This window comes from Durio zibethinus, chromosome 19, assembly GCF_047325235.1.
Source record: "Durio zibethinus cultivar Kanyao isolate XHJ-2024 chromosome 19, ASM4732523v1, whole genome shotgun sequence".
Classification (NCBI taxonomy): Eukaryota; Viridiplantae; Streptophyta; class Magnoliopsida; order Malvales; family Malvaceae; genus Durio; species Durio zibethinus.
The window spans coordinates 20,495,988-20,509,665 of NC_143180.1; the positions used below are offsets into that span (position 1 = coordinate 20,495,988).

Sequence of the window (13,678 nt, forward strand, 5' to 3'; positions counted from 1 at the left end):
TCTTTCTTCCCTCGTGCTTGTACCCAAAAAAAGAAATTACTTTGAATTTTAATTAGCAAGTGCCAAATATATATATATATATATATATATATATAAAACAAAGCTTGAAAAAGCAGATGGGAAGGATAACGACCATACATGGATTCCAATGGTTCATGGGGCAATGATGGCTCTACCAAATGTGATTCATATATTTTCACTGGAAAAAACAAGTGTTATAATGATTCTAATTAGCAAGTTGAACTTATCCATAAAAATAGAAAACTGTCCATTTATTTAAGTCTTTGTGTATTATATATTAAGAAAAAATACGAGTGTTACACGGTGTGATTTATGATTATTAAAAGATGTAATTTTTTTTTTCAGTTGGTATTAAAGAATATTTTTAATGTTTTTGTAATATTCATTTTTTTTCTTATATTTGGAGTATATATTCACATACGATAATCTGTTGGACACAAGAAGGAAAATAAAGAAGCATAGCAATATGACTATAAGTATTATAGGATGTAATTTTAGTCGAATTGAGTTTGATGGATTGTCAGGTTTAATTTGGATAGATTCAAAATTTTAAAGTTTGAAATTTGATTCGAATTCGATTGAATTTTATTTTCTACCTTTTAATACAGTTCATAATTTAATTGTATCATTTGAGTTTGTCTCAATAAACTCAATTAAGTTAGGCAAAATTGTAAATATATTAAACACTAATTTTATTATTTACTTATATATACAATAAATATATTAAAAATAAAAACCTTATTAGACTCTCGAATTTGTTGGCTTTGAGTATTAAACTACTCAAACTAAGCTTGATTTATTTTATAAGTAGTTCGAGTTTAAGCTTAGCTCGATAATAAACAAATCGAATCAAATAATTCACAAGTAACTTGATTTGTTTTGACTCTTATAACATTGTTTTTAAATCATAATTTAAGAGACTTATACACATGTTGGAGAGAAAGAAGAAGAGAAAGAATGACATAACAAATTAAAATCAATTTTGTTGGACTCAGTTTTAAATTAGTTTATATTCTTTAAAATTTGCTATGTAACTAAGTTTATATTCAAATAAAAATAAACTAATTTGATATATCAATTTTGGGCATAAATGAGTGATAATACTTTTCTTGCACGTAACTATCTTCTGAACATTTGTTCTTTGTTAATGTAAATGAGAACCTATCCTTTTTGGGACTTTTAGTTTAGACTTAAGATAATCTTAAAAGGGATAGATTTTATATAGGTGGCCAATCACACCAAACTAAAAAAGATTGATAGTGACTACATAATTTTTACGTCTAATGAGTAGGTTATTAAATCTAAACATTATGACAAAAATCTAAAATATAAATTTTGGAAGAAAATCTCATTATTGCTAATATCATATGGCAATTCAATTTTTGCCTTTTGTTTTTTCTTTCTTTCTCATCATTTTCATACTTAAAAATTTTTTCCTTTAATTCTTTTGTTTTTTTAATTAGATAATTTCTTTTAAAGAAATCCAATATATGTATACAAGCAGCATACTATTTTGCTTTTCTTTTCAATTTGTTTTTTATTTGTTATTTTAATCAAATAATTGATAACAAGCACAATCGATAAATTAAGCTTTAAAAAAAGTGTTAATAGAAGTGTGCATAATAAAACAACTCATATCCGATCGGTATATTTTTTTATTTGGGATTGAATTGAGATTTTTTCACAAAAAATAAGACCAAATTGAAGATGGGTTTACAATGTCCCATCTTGCCTTCACTATAAATATATATATTAAATTATATTTTAAATTATTTATTTAATTTTAGAGTTATATATGTGTAATATTAAAAAATTACTATTTAATATCTTAAGTTAATAAAAATACTATATTTATGTATAATTAAGATATAATTCATCAATCCATCACATAAATTTTATTTATTTTAACTTTTGTTTGACTCTTATTTGAGGTTTCAACGTGTTATCTTATGTTTCTTTCATTTCTTTCATTTTTTTTTCATTTTTCTTCTAATTTTATTCTTTATTTTTTATTCAGATAAATTTTATGAAAAAAATTATATAGTTGCTCATGTGACACCTTAATTTGTTTTTTTTTTTCTTTTGATTTTTTAATTGGATAAATTTAATTTCAACAAAATGAGGGATTGATAGCAATGGGCAAATAATTTGTATACATGGATTTCCACTCAATTAAGAAGTTTACATGGTACCCAAACGAGTTTTCTTTTCTTTTCTTTTCTTTTTCACTGTTTTCGTTTTTTTCGTTTTTCATTTTTTTTATCTTTTTAATACAAGTAATATTGGACTTTTTCTTAACCCGAATAGCCTGATGCAATTAGCCCTCAGACAATTCATTTTAAAACGGGACGGGTCCAAATTGAACAATTCTATTGAACTATTGATAAAAAATCATCTAAGCCCTGTCTTTTTATTACAATCCATCAATCTCTCTAACATATGTTTGCATCCAATTAAGCTATTATTTAGACAAAAAAATTAAAATTATTAATTTTTTTAATTTTTTTTAGTGTTAACTTTTTCCCCCAACTAAAATAAAATTTAATGTGACATTAATAAAATAAATTATATATATATATTCACTGGCATAACTTTTGAGTTTATTAATTTTTATTCAATTTGGTTTTGTATAGAGATCAGCTGGTCTAAGTTTGTTATTGCAGACGGTCATTCTTCCCTTATGCATTTTTCCTTTTAATGTTTTGCTAATTTAAACAAATATCCATGTATAAAATTCAGTAATCTGCAAAGAAATTTGCTATGGGTGGTTTTATTTTGTAGTATCAAATTTGGAATAAATTAGTAATTCAGAGCCAGTGTCATAGTCCTTGAAAGACATGAGCGGTGCCGGTTAGAGTTTCAACTGTGATTTTGCCCTATGGGACGGCTTTTAATCCCCTTGGAGCCAATAAAGGTTGCTTATTACTAGGCTACTTGGACTGTCTCAATGACATAATAGATTTATGTAATTTGATTAAATGCTTTTAGGGAACCATGTTCGTCACTTTGGAATTATGATGGTGATTAGCATAAAAAAAATGGAAAATTGTCTGAATTTACTGTGTGCATTTTCCCTGACATATTTGCCCTTTTCGCCATGCGTACCAGCTGCAGACTAGATCTCAGCTTTGCCCATTTCATCAACTAATTGATTCATTTAATATATTACTAACAAGAATTAGTAGTTTCATTCCAGACTTAATCAATGTGTTGTTTGAGTTCAGTCATAACTCATATCTGGTTATTAATATAATAATAGATGTATTTTGATAAATAATTGACTATTTTTTAACTTTCTCCTGGAGTTTTATATTACTGAAATGGAAGGCAGAGGTAAATCAATAACAAATATTTGATTGCTATTAGTTAGAGAATCAGTTTCCACAGGCTTTTGGATTCTGGAATCTGGAATCTGATATTTTTCTTAACATAATTTTGAAATCAGCATTTATTTCTTTTATATTTCATTCTCCATGTAGATGTTTATTTCTTTCCGGAGATCTTAATAATACTTTCTATTTTCTTTTTTCTTTTTGGGTGCAGACAGTAGATCAATTTTTTGGTATTAAAGTTCCCATTAGCCTAATGGAACTGAATGCTCTGTTTCGTGACATTGATAATGCATTTTAAGTAAATGCAAATCAAATGTTGATAATTTAGGTCAGTATCCTTTATGTTTAACATTCTAAGTTGATGGATTTGACTTTCATTTCTATGAAAGAAACTAGAAATTCTTTTTTCCTTTCTCTTTTATTGTATTTGTGGTAGTCAATATTGTTTCACTATTTTGCGGTAAAATAAAATAAAAAACAATAACCACTAGAGTTATATCAATGACAGTTGAAATGAATACGTGATGTAACCCAGTTGGAGTCAAAAGTTGGATCTAAAGATGTTAATGGAAGATTTGTGATATATTATAATATCTTCAACCATCTGGATACGGTAAGTTTATTTATGGAATGAGCATTCTGTTACTTTTACTGCTTTTGGACCATCCCTTGTTAACATAGATAGTACTCTGGGCTAAATCCTGGAACTATTATCAAATGAAATAATCCTAAATCAGTTAATCCTCAAATTATTTCTTACCAACATTATCATCTGACAGCTGTTGCTTGACTATCTTACTAACTTCAGTGCTGTAATCTTCATCGTCATTGATTTCTGTGTAATCCTCAGATCCCTACATTTATATTGTTTTTTCCCTTTTTTTTCTGAAAAAGTAAGAGCTCACTTAATAGACAACCATGACAATAGTGAGCTATTAATCTTCTCATCAATATATCAGTTTCTCTTTGGATGTTGGTGTAATTATACTTATAGCCAAAGAATAGAAAATTGGATTCCTATATTACATTCTATCAATTTCCGGTTCCCTTGCATTTAAAATAGCAAGAAAACATCCTTAAAAGTAGGTTGGAAAAGTTTATCCCTCTCTTTTCATTAACTTCCATTCTCCAATCTGGTAAAATTGCTTAATATGAAAACCTTGATAAATAAGTGCTTGTTTTCTCTATTGCTATTTCAGTTATTAATTGCTTGATTTATGCTACTAGTCAACTGAGTTCAGTTAGGTCAGGTGAAATTATAAATTAAACACTATTTTTGTTATTTATTTAAATATATATTAAATATATCGAAAAATAAATTTTATTAGGCTTCGGAATCTTTTCACTGAAATATTAAACTACTCAAATTAAGTTTGACTTATTATTCAAATAATATGAATTTAAGCTTGATTTGATAATAAATAAATCAAATAATTCACGAATAGCTTGATTTGTTTATATTTTTACAACATTGTTTTTAAATCTTAATTCAAGAGACTGTAGACATGCATGAGAGAACGAAAAAGAAAAGAATTAAAATACCCAATCAAAATAAATTTTGTTGAACTCAATTTTAACACCATTTATATTCTTTAAAATTTGTAATGTAATTCAGTTTATATCCAATTTATTTTTGAAATTTGCTTTGTTTTGTTTAAATCACGACAAAATAATAATGATAAAAAGAAATTTCTGTTTTTATTTATCTTTTTTTTGACATTATGAAAATACAAATCATTTTAATTATCTTATTCATGTATACTAATTTTTATTTTTTTTACTTGGGCAATTAAATCGTTAAAAATGAATTTATTTCAAAATTCTAAAAATTCGAAACGTATATTTTCCTTATCAAAACATAAAGAAAAAGTAATCGAAAAGAGTGTTTTTCTTAAAAAAAAAAAAAAAGGTAAAACATTAGGCTAAAAGCCAAATGCCTAACGTTTTTTAATTGAAAATTAGCTCGAAAAGTTTTGCAGTAACCTATTCCAGGAAAAATGTTTTGGACCGTCGATCTGAACTTATTTATGTTACAACCGTTGATTTGCTCGTAAAAATAAGTTCATTCCTTCCATCCTCATTGTCTCACTGCTCTCAAAATCACCAATTCAGGTAAAAAGCCAGTAAGTTCATTCCTTCCTTCCTCACAGTCTCACTTTGCTCTCAAAATCATCGATTTAGGTAAAAAGCCATTCTTCCTTTTATTCTAAATTTGCCGTTTTGTCGATGATTCTGATGCTTTACGTTGTATTTTTCATGGTTTTGTTTGGTTGAAAATATAGTACTGATTTTTATATTTACAAAGCTTTGATTCGTAATGGGTTCTGCTTGTATGGGTCTTTATGGCATGTTTGGTCTTTCTTTTTAGAAGGGAAATTTGAATTAATGATGGGTTCTCTTCATTGTTTTTGAACATTTTCTTTGATTAAATTCTGGGAAATTACGATTTCTTGACATGGAATTTTGGTTTTGTTTTTGGTTCTGTCTTGTCTGAATCTTATGGCCAAGTAATTGTTTTGGTTATAAACGACTTTCACATGATTAGTGAATGAAACTTTTGTCCTAGTAATTTTGGTTGGTTTAAACTAGTATTCATTTGTAGTTTAAAAGTATGATTCTCAATAGGATTTTGTTTGACCGGCTTGTATTGAATAAGATCATAGAAAAGTTTTGACTGTTCTTGAAGGAAATGCCATAGTTTTCCTTTGGTACTATCTGTTTATTATTGCTTTATTTTGATTCTGTGTTTGCTGCTCTCCATATTCCTGGAATTGAGCATTGCTGATCATGTGAAACGGGGATTGTAGGGTTATATTTCATTACAATCTGGTAAATTTTCAGTTAGTTAAAAACTAATCTTTTTCAATCTTTTCTGTTTGGATTGTTGAAATTTGGCTTTAACATACTTGATATTGGGATATGACTAAGTTTATTTTTGAATTCTTCAAGATTGATAGACTGTTTCTTCTTACTCTAAGGACATTGGTTTCATTGCGGATTACCCTTTTTTTTTTTTTTTTTACATTTCCCTTTTGATTGCGGTTGCAAAATGTTTCTCAAGGTGTAGTTGCCATGAAATGTCATAATTCCTACTGACAGCTTGGATGCCAAAGGCTTGATGCTCCAAAAGGCTATAGTGGTCTGCCTTTTGGATGAATTTGCTCGCTAGAAGGCCACCAAGGATCTTGGATATTTTATGGCTGTAACAACTCCGAAGAGCATTAAGGAGGGCAGAGTTAGAACACTGGGGATGTGCTAGAACACTGGGGATGTGCTTTTCACCGTTGTCTTCAGTGGGATCACCTTCAAGATGTTCAGAGGAGAGATTTTGGAAGGAGTTGTACACAAGGTACTAAAACATGGAGTTTTCTTGAAGTGTGGACCAATCTAGAGCATCTATCTGTCTCACGTAAAAATGCCCGACTACCATTATGTGCCTGGAGAGAATGCTATCTTCATGAATGATAAGCACTCGAAGATTGAGAAGGATGTTGTCATCCGATTTATTGCGATCGGAACAAAGTGGATGGAAGCAGAGAGGGAATTTCAGGCATTGGTAAGTTGGGAAGGTGACTACTTAGGACCAGTTTCCTGAATATAACTTTTGTTTCATCTTTGTATGATTCAGATGTACTTGTTACTGCTTTCTTAGGAAGTAGTTGACAGTAAGAGTGTTGGATCTTGAACTATTCTAGTTGTTGTAAATTCGATTGGACAAAGATGTTGAGTTCTAGAGCTTACTTATGATGTTAGCTTTGTATAACTTGGTTCGGTTAAGTCGGTTTTTGGTTTTTTAAAACTGATTTGAATCAACGAACTGAACAATTGCTCACCCCTAGTCAAGTCTCGCTCTCCATTTCAGAAGGGTTTTTGTTTCAATGGATGGAGCAGTGAATATAAAGTAGTGAAGGTAAATATGTTTATTTATTTAGAATCAAAATCAAATTGGTTTCACATTTCTACATTTGTTATAGAGAAGAATTAATGGAAGTAATTGCTATGCTTTAGTTAATTGTCTATAGAATCCATTTTATTTCTCATGTTTTGGTACTTCTGCTACTAAGATCATACTTTGTTTCTCAATCAACTTCTTTCTATATTTAGTTAATTCAATTTGGATAGCAATCAATAAACAAAATTTTAATAATTTTCTTTTACTCTAATAATTCAATATGAGGTAAAATGACACATAAAATTGCCACCACCATATCTATACATATTTTCCAAAAATTATTTGTACAACTAAATTCAATATTTCAAAGAATGTCAATTCTGATGTGTGACTAATTAATGTAGAGATAATTGACAACACTCTGAGAATTTTGAGTAAAATGTACATCAATTGCCATAAGATTTTATACAATTATATCAAAGCAAGATTATTTATTGTATGATCTCATCATTTTAAACACTGTAAAGAAGTTTGCAAAATTTCTGAAAATACCCCTAACAATGCAATCATCATGGAAAACATGCCTGCAAGGCATCGAGGCAACTTCGTCTCCAACCAATAACTCCTCCAAACAAATGGTACATTGTTTATTGGAACTCAAATCCTCAAGTCTTCTCCTTTTCTTCATGGGTAAAAGACTATCTTATCGTATCACCAAATATTATTTTTTTCAAAATTTGAATAGAAGACTAACTAGCAGACTTGAAATTCAATGTCATCAATGACTCATCAATCACATTAATTCTTCATATAAGCCTCCATCCTTCTATTATATCCAATTAAGTCCTTAAAAAATTTATTTTTGTCTAATTAAATCTGAGTATAATTTTGTTTCATTAAGCACTTTTTCTTAGATGAAAATTGCAAAAAATAACATTATTTCTTGCCAAATCAACATAGATGCCGTATTTCTTTTTATGATGCCAACATCTACATAGCATATATTGAAAATAAAAAAGCTCATTTGATGCGAACGTGGCCTATTATATGAGCTATTTGTTATATATTATGTAAACGACAGTTCAATTTAAATTTTTATATTTTGTAATGCGAAAATTGATTTTAAAAAGATGGTTATTACCATTGATATAGTAAAAATAATGAATTTTAGTAGTTTTCTGATAAAATAAGACTTAATTAAATAAGAACAATGTTTTATGCTTTCAATTTGATAAAAATAGATAAAAGTTTAACCAAGAAATTTGAGAAAAGTACAACATTTTTAACATTTTAGTAAAAAAAAGGTACAAGTTAAAGGTATATTCTTCAAAATCATCACTCAAATCTGTTTCAAGTGTACTCAATACAATTACAATTAAATTTTGAATGATTTAAAAGACAATGAATGATGAAAGGTTAGAAAGATAAAATTGTGAAAAATAATGAGTACGAGTGTGTATAAGAATAAATGGTGAGTAAATAATAAAATCAAAAGATTATTGTGTGAAGTTGTGTTTATTGTAATTTGATGCGTTCACCAATTGCATTCTTTGTTTGTTCAAACAAATAAAAAAGTGATATTAGAATTGCTATAGCATTCCAAAGCGAAAGTACTCTAGCAAATCGGTACTACAGTAGAATATTACAACTAATATTGAATGTCAAAATTCTAAGTCTGGTCATTAGTTACATTTAAAAAATAGGAAATCTTGAACATACAAACTGAGTGCCTAAACACAATTGTTCCATATCACAAGCTTAAACGTAGCTATTTTATATCACAGCTGATTCACTACAAAAGCTTTATTACTAAAGTGCTTAAACATTTCAAAACAAAGAAGAGAAAAAGAAATAAATTGAAAGCAAATAAACATGCTTAGAATTATTATTCAAATTGTTAGCACCCTAATATTAGCCACTGCAGACTTCATGATCCCACAATTCTCCCAATTTTATGATTGAGAAAGGATTGGGCAATGGAAGTGATTGACGAGTAAGGGCTTGAGCAACTTGTTGCATGGTTGGCCGAAGTTGGGGACTGCCATTCAAGCATGCAAATGCTAGCTTTGTAGTAGAGACAACATCCTTTGCAACTTGCCTTATTGGTGGTGATAGGCGATGGTCTATCACATCTTTAAGTAAAATCAGTTAGGTTGTCATTTGGTATCGATGTCGATGTTGATGCTAGTGCCGATGATGATGATGGCAAACATGAAATCAAATCTCCAGGATACATCCCCATAAGTATTTCCATTGTTAGCACCCCAAAACTATAAACATCACATCTCTCATCTACTTTCATTGTATAAGCCAACTCTGCTTAAAGAAATATTTTTAATCAATGTGCTCTATTAAGTAATACATACATCTAATCAAATACACTATTATGTAAGAATATTGAGAAAATTATAAAATAAGGTTGAAAAGAAATTGCAAATGTTTAGAAGATTACTTGAAAATTGAAATCAGAGGTTTAAATAAGATTTTATATTTAGTTCATTAGTTTGATATATTGAATATTAAAAAATTAATTGTTAAACTTCAAAGATTAATCACACATTTGATACTTAAATTTGAAAAGTTACAATCTTAATGGTTCTTGTACTTTGTTTTAACGCATCAATTTTCACACAAAACTAACACTTTTAATTGAATGATGACATGTTTAAAGCATTTAAAAAAAAAGGATATTAATAAATACCTGGAGCTATGTACCCGAAAGTGCCAGCAAGTGAGGTCCAATTGAAAGAGTCGGGCTCTAAAAGCCTGGCTGTGCCAAAATCTGAAACATGAGCCTCATAGTCCAAATCCAGAAGAACATTGTTGCTGGAAATGTCAAGATGAATTATAGGTGGTGAATGGTCATGATGCATATAAGACAAGGCATTGGCCACTCCTTTTACAACATTTAGCCTCTTCTCCCAATCCAACTCCATTGCCTCGTCCTTGTTGCTTAACACCTTTCTCAAACTTCCCCTTTCTACAAACTCATAAACCAAAAATGAGTTCTTTGGATGTGAACAAAAGCCATACAGCTTCACAATGTTACGATGCCTTATTTCTGATAAAGCATGAATCTCGCTTTCAAAGGCTTTCAAGTTGTTCGAAGTCATGCTATCTTCAGATTGGAGAAGTTTCTTCACAGCAACCACCTCACCAATGGGTAGCGCCGCTTTATAAATAGTTCCATAGCCTCCTGAACCAATGCAATTGTTGGAGCTGAAATCGTCAGTGGCTTCAATAATGTTCTCGTAGAGTATTCTTCCATTATATCCCCACAATGTGAAAAATTCTCCAAGTTGTGCCTCTATTGACTCAGATTTTCTGGTTCGGTTTTTTTGGCAAAGAATAAGGATACTTCCAACCATGATAAAGAGAAAAAGAAGACCAAAGAATGGAATCACAATGAAAATGATGACTTTGGTGCTTTTTCTATGACCGTTGCTAGCGGCAGTGACAGCACAAGGCATTAGTCCAGTGGCGTTACCACATAGGCCTTTATTGTTTCTTAAGGCATCGAATGAAGCCTCATGAAATGCCTTAATGTCAGGAATAGGGCCTTCTAATTGATTGTAAGATATATTCACAACTGTCAAGCTTTTCAAATCATCAAAAGAATTTGGGATGGAACCATTGAGCATATTGTGAGAAAGGTCCAATATTTCCGAGGAATGTAATTTTGCAAGCTGTTGCGGTATCTCCCCAATAAGTAAATTCTGACTTAAATCTAGATTTTCAAGACCATTTATTAGCTTACTGAAAATGGAATGCTTTCTCCAAGTTTATTCTTGCTCAAATTCAGGTCCAATAACTTTGAGCAGTCTCCAAGTTGATTAGGAATCGGTCCACTCAAATTGTTTGATGCCAAGTTAAGATGTTGTAGATTTGAAAGAACTCCAATCTCTGGTGGAATTTTGCCTGAAAGTTGGTTACCACTTAGCAGAAGACGGAACATCAATGTCAATGCTCCTAATTCCTTGGGAATCTCACCAACAAGATGATTTGAAGAGAGATCGAGTTCCTGTAACTGAGTTGCATGTCTCAACTCAGTCGGCATCTTTCCAGAAATGTTGTTATTGGAGATTTGTAGGCTTGTTAGATTATGGCATTGCCCCCACTTTGGAGAAAGTTCACCATAAAATCTGTTATTGCTTAATGCAATATAACTTAAATTCGGATACACATCAAAAGCTTCTGATATATTTCCTGTGAAGTAGTTTCCTTCAAGCCTTACTCTGTATAAACTTTTGCAGTTTTTCAATCTTGGTGGGATAAGACCCGTTAGATTGTTGTTGATCACCGAAAGATATGCGAGCTGTCCACCTTTGCATACATTCTCAGGTAATGGACCACTGAGATGGTTATATCCTAATTGTAATGACTGCAAATGAGTAAGATTGTTGAGAGTTGAAGGAATTGGCCCTAACAAACGATTATGGTTAAGTTTTAACGCCATAAGCTTTGTCATGTTTCCGATTGAAGGAGGGATTGAACCAGAGAATATATTTTGACTCAAGTCAAAGGAAGTGAGAAATTTAAGCATCCCTATCTCTTGAGGTATCATCCCAGAAAACATATTTTGATAGAGATAAAGAGTGGATAAGTTGGTCAAGTTTCCTATGGAAGTAGGGATTGGACCAGAGAAATTATTTTCACTCAAAACAAAGTCAGTGAGAGATTTAAGCATCCCTATCTCTTGAGGTATCATCCCATAAAACATATTTTGATAGAGATAAAGAGTGGATAAGTTGGTCAAGTTTCCTATGGAAGTAGGGATTGGACCAGAGAAATTACTTTCACTCAAATCAAAGTCAGTGAGAGATTTAAGCATCCCTATCTCTTGAGGTATAGACCCAGAAAACATATTTTGATAAAGGTAGAGAGTGGATAAGTTGGTCAAGTTTCCTATGGAAGCAGGGATTGAGCCAAAGAAATTATTTTGACTCAACGCAAAGTCAATGAGAGATTTAAGCATGCCTATCTCTTGAGGTATCGATCCAGAAAACATATTTTGGTAGAGGTAGAGAAGAGATAAGTTGGTCAAGTTTCCTATGGAAGGAGGGATTGAACCAGAAAAATTATTCTGATTCAACGAAAATTTAGTGAGAGATTTAAGCATCCCAATCTCTTTAGGTATCCCCCCAAAAAACATATTTTGATGAAGGTAGAGAATGGATAAGCTGGTCAAGTTTCCTATAGAAGCAGGGATTGAACCAGAGAAATTATTTTGGCCCAACACAAAGTCAGTGAGAGATTTAAGCATCCCTATTTCTTGAGGTATCGACCCAAAAAACATATTTCGATAGAGGTGGAGAACAGATAAGTAGGTCAAGTTTCCTATGGAAGAGGGGATAAAACCACGTAGATAGTTACCAAAGAAATAAATCTCGGAAACTGAACTCAGCCTCCCTATCTCTAATGGAATGGAACCACTGATCTCATTACTTGCTAAGGAAATCAACTCAAGACCTTTCAATAAGCAAATTTCGGATGGAATATTCCCCGAAAAGTTATTGTATGACAAGTCAAGGAAGGTGAGCTTGGAAAGGTTCCCAATGTGTGTGGGAATGGGCCCATACAGTGAGTTGTTACGAAGGTTAAGCCTCCTCAGGTTAGGGAAGAAAAGAAAGTTAAGACTATGAAGTGTACCTTTCAACTCATAATCTGGAAGGCTTAGATTGGTGATGCTTTCAGCCTTGTCGCAGGCAATTCCAACCCAGCTGCAATGGCTGTCTCCAACCAACAAAGAAGAGAGCAAAGTTTGGGTGTTGTTGTCAAGGCTAGCTTTCCATTTTAGAAGAGTTTCCGCTTCTTTACCTCTTGTAAGTGCAGCAATGGAGGATGAAGAAGCAAAAACAGGGGAAGAGTGAAGCAGGAAAAGTATGAGGAAGAACATGACTTTGAATGGTATTAAGAAAGATGACATGATTTGGATAGTTCAAAAAGGATCTTGTTCTAAATTACATTGGCTAGCATGGTCAGGTATTTATGCAAAATACAAGAGCATTTTAGTCACAATGAAACATCAACATCAAGTAAAAAAATATAACTTTAAGATCAACGGCTCTTTTACGTTTAAATTAATTTTGGTAGATGATGATTATTGGTCTTCTACATTTAAAGGACAATCTTAGCTTTAGTTTGCACTTATTATTAACCAAATGTTAAAAAAAATCTTGATAATTATTTTAAATGAAAATTATATCTTATACATCAATCAAAATTTTAAATTCTATAAATGAATTTATAAGATTACTACAAACCATACGCATCTTTGTAATCGTCTCTAAATTTTAATCTTTTTTATTTTTATTCAAATAAAAAATTAAATTTTTATTAAATTTGGATAAGTTTGACATCTCTAGTGTAATGGAAACGATTTAGGATTCACTTGAATAGACGATAAGATTAATTTTGGTGAGATTAAAAATAG

General features: G+C 30.7%; 2 pseudogenes; one reads left to right on the top strand and one right to left on the bottom strand.

Annotated features, from left to right (window-relative positions):
• Positions 1-5,228: 5,228 nt before the first annotated feature.
• On the top strand, positions 5,229-7,081 carry LOC149513512 (DNA-directed RNA polymerase V subunit 7 pseudogene; annotated as a pseudogene).
• A 1,792-nt stretch (positions 7,082-8,873) lies between these two features.
• On the bottom strand, positions 8,874-13,289 carry LOC111309626 (uncharacterized; annotated as a pseudogene).
• Between the last annotated feature and the right edge of the window lie 389 nt (positions 13,290-13,678).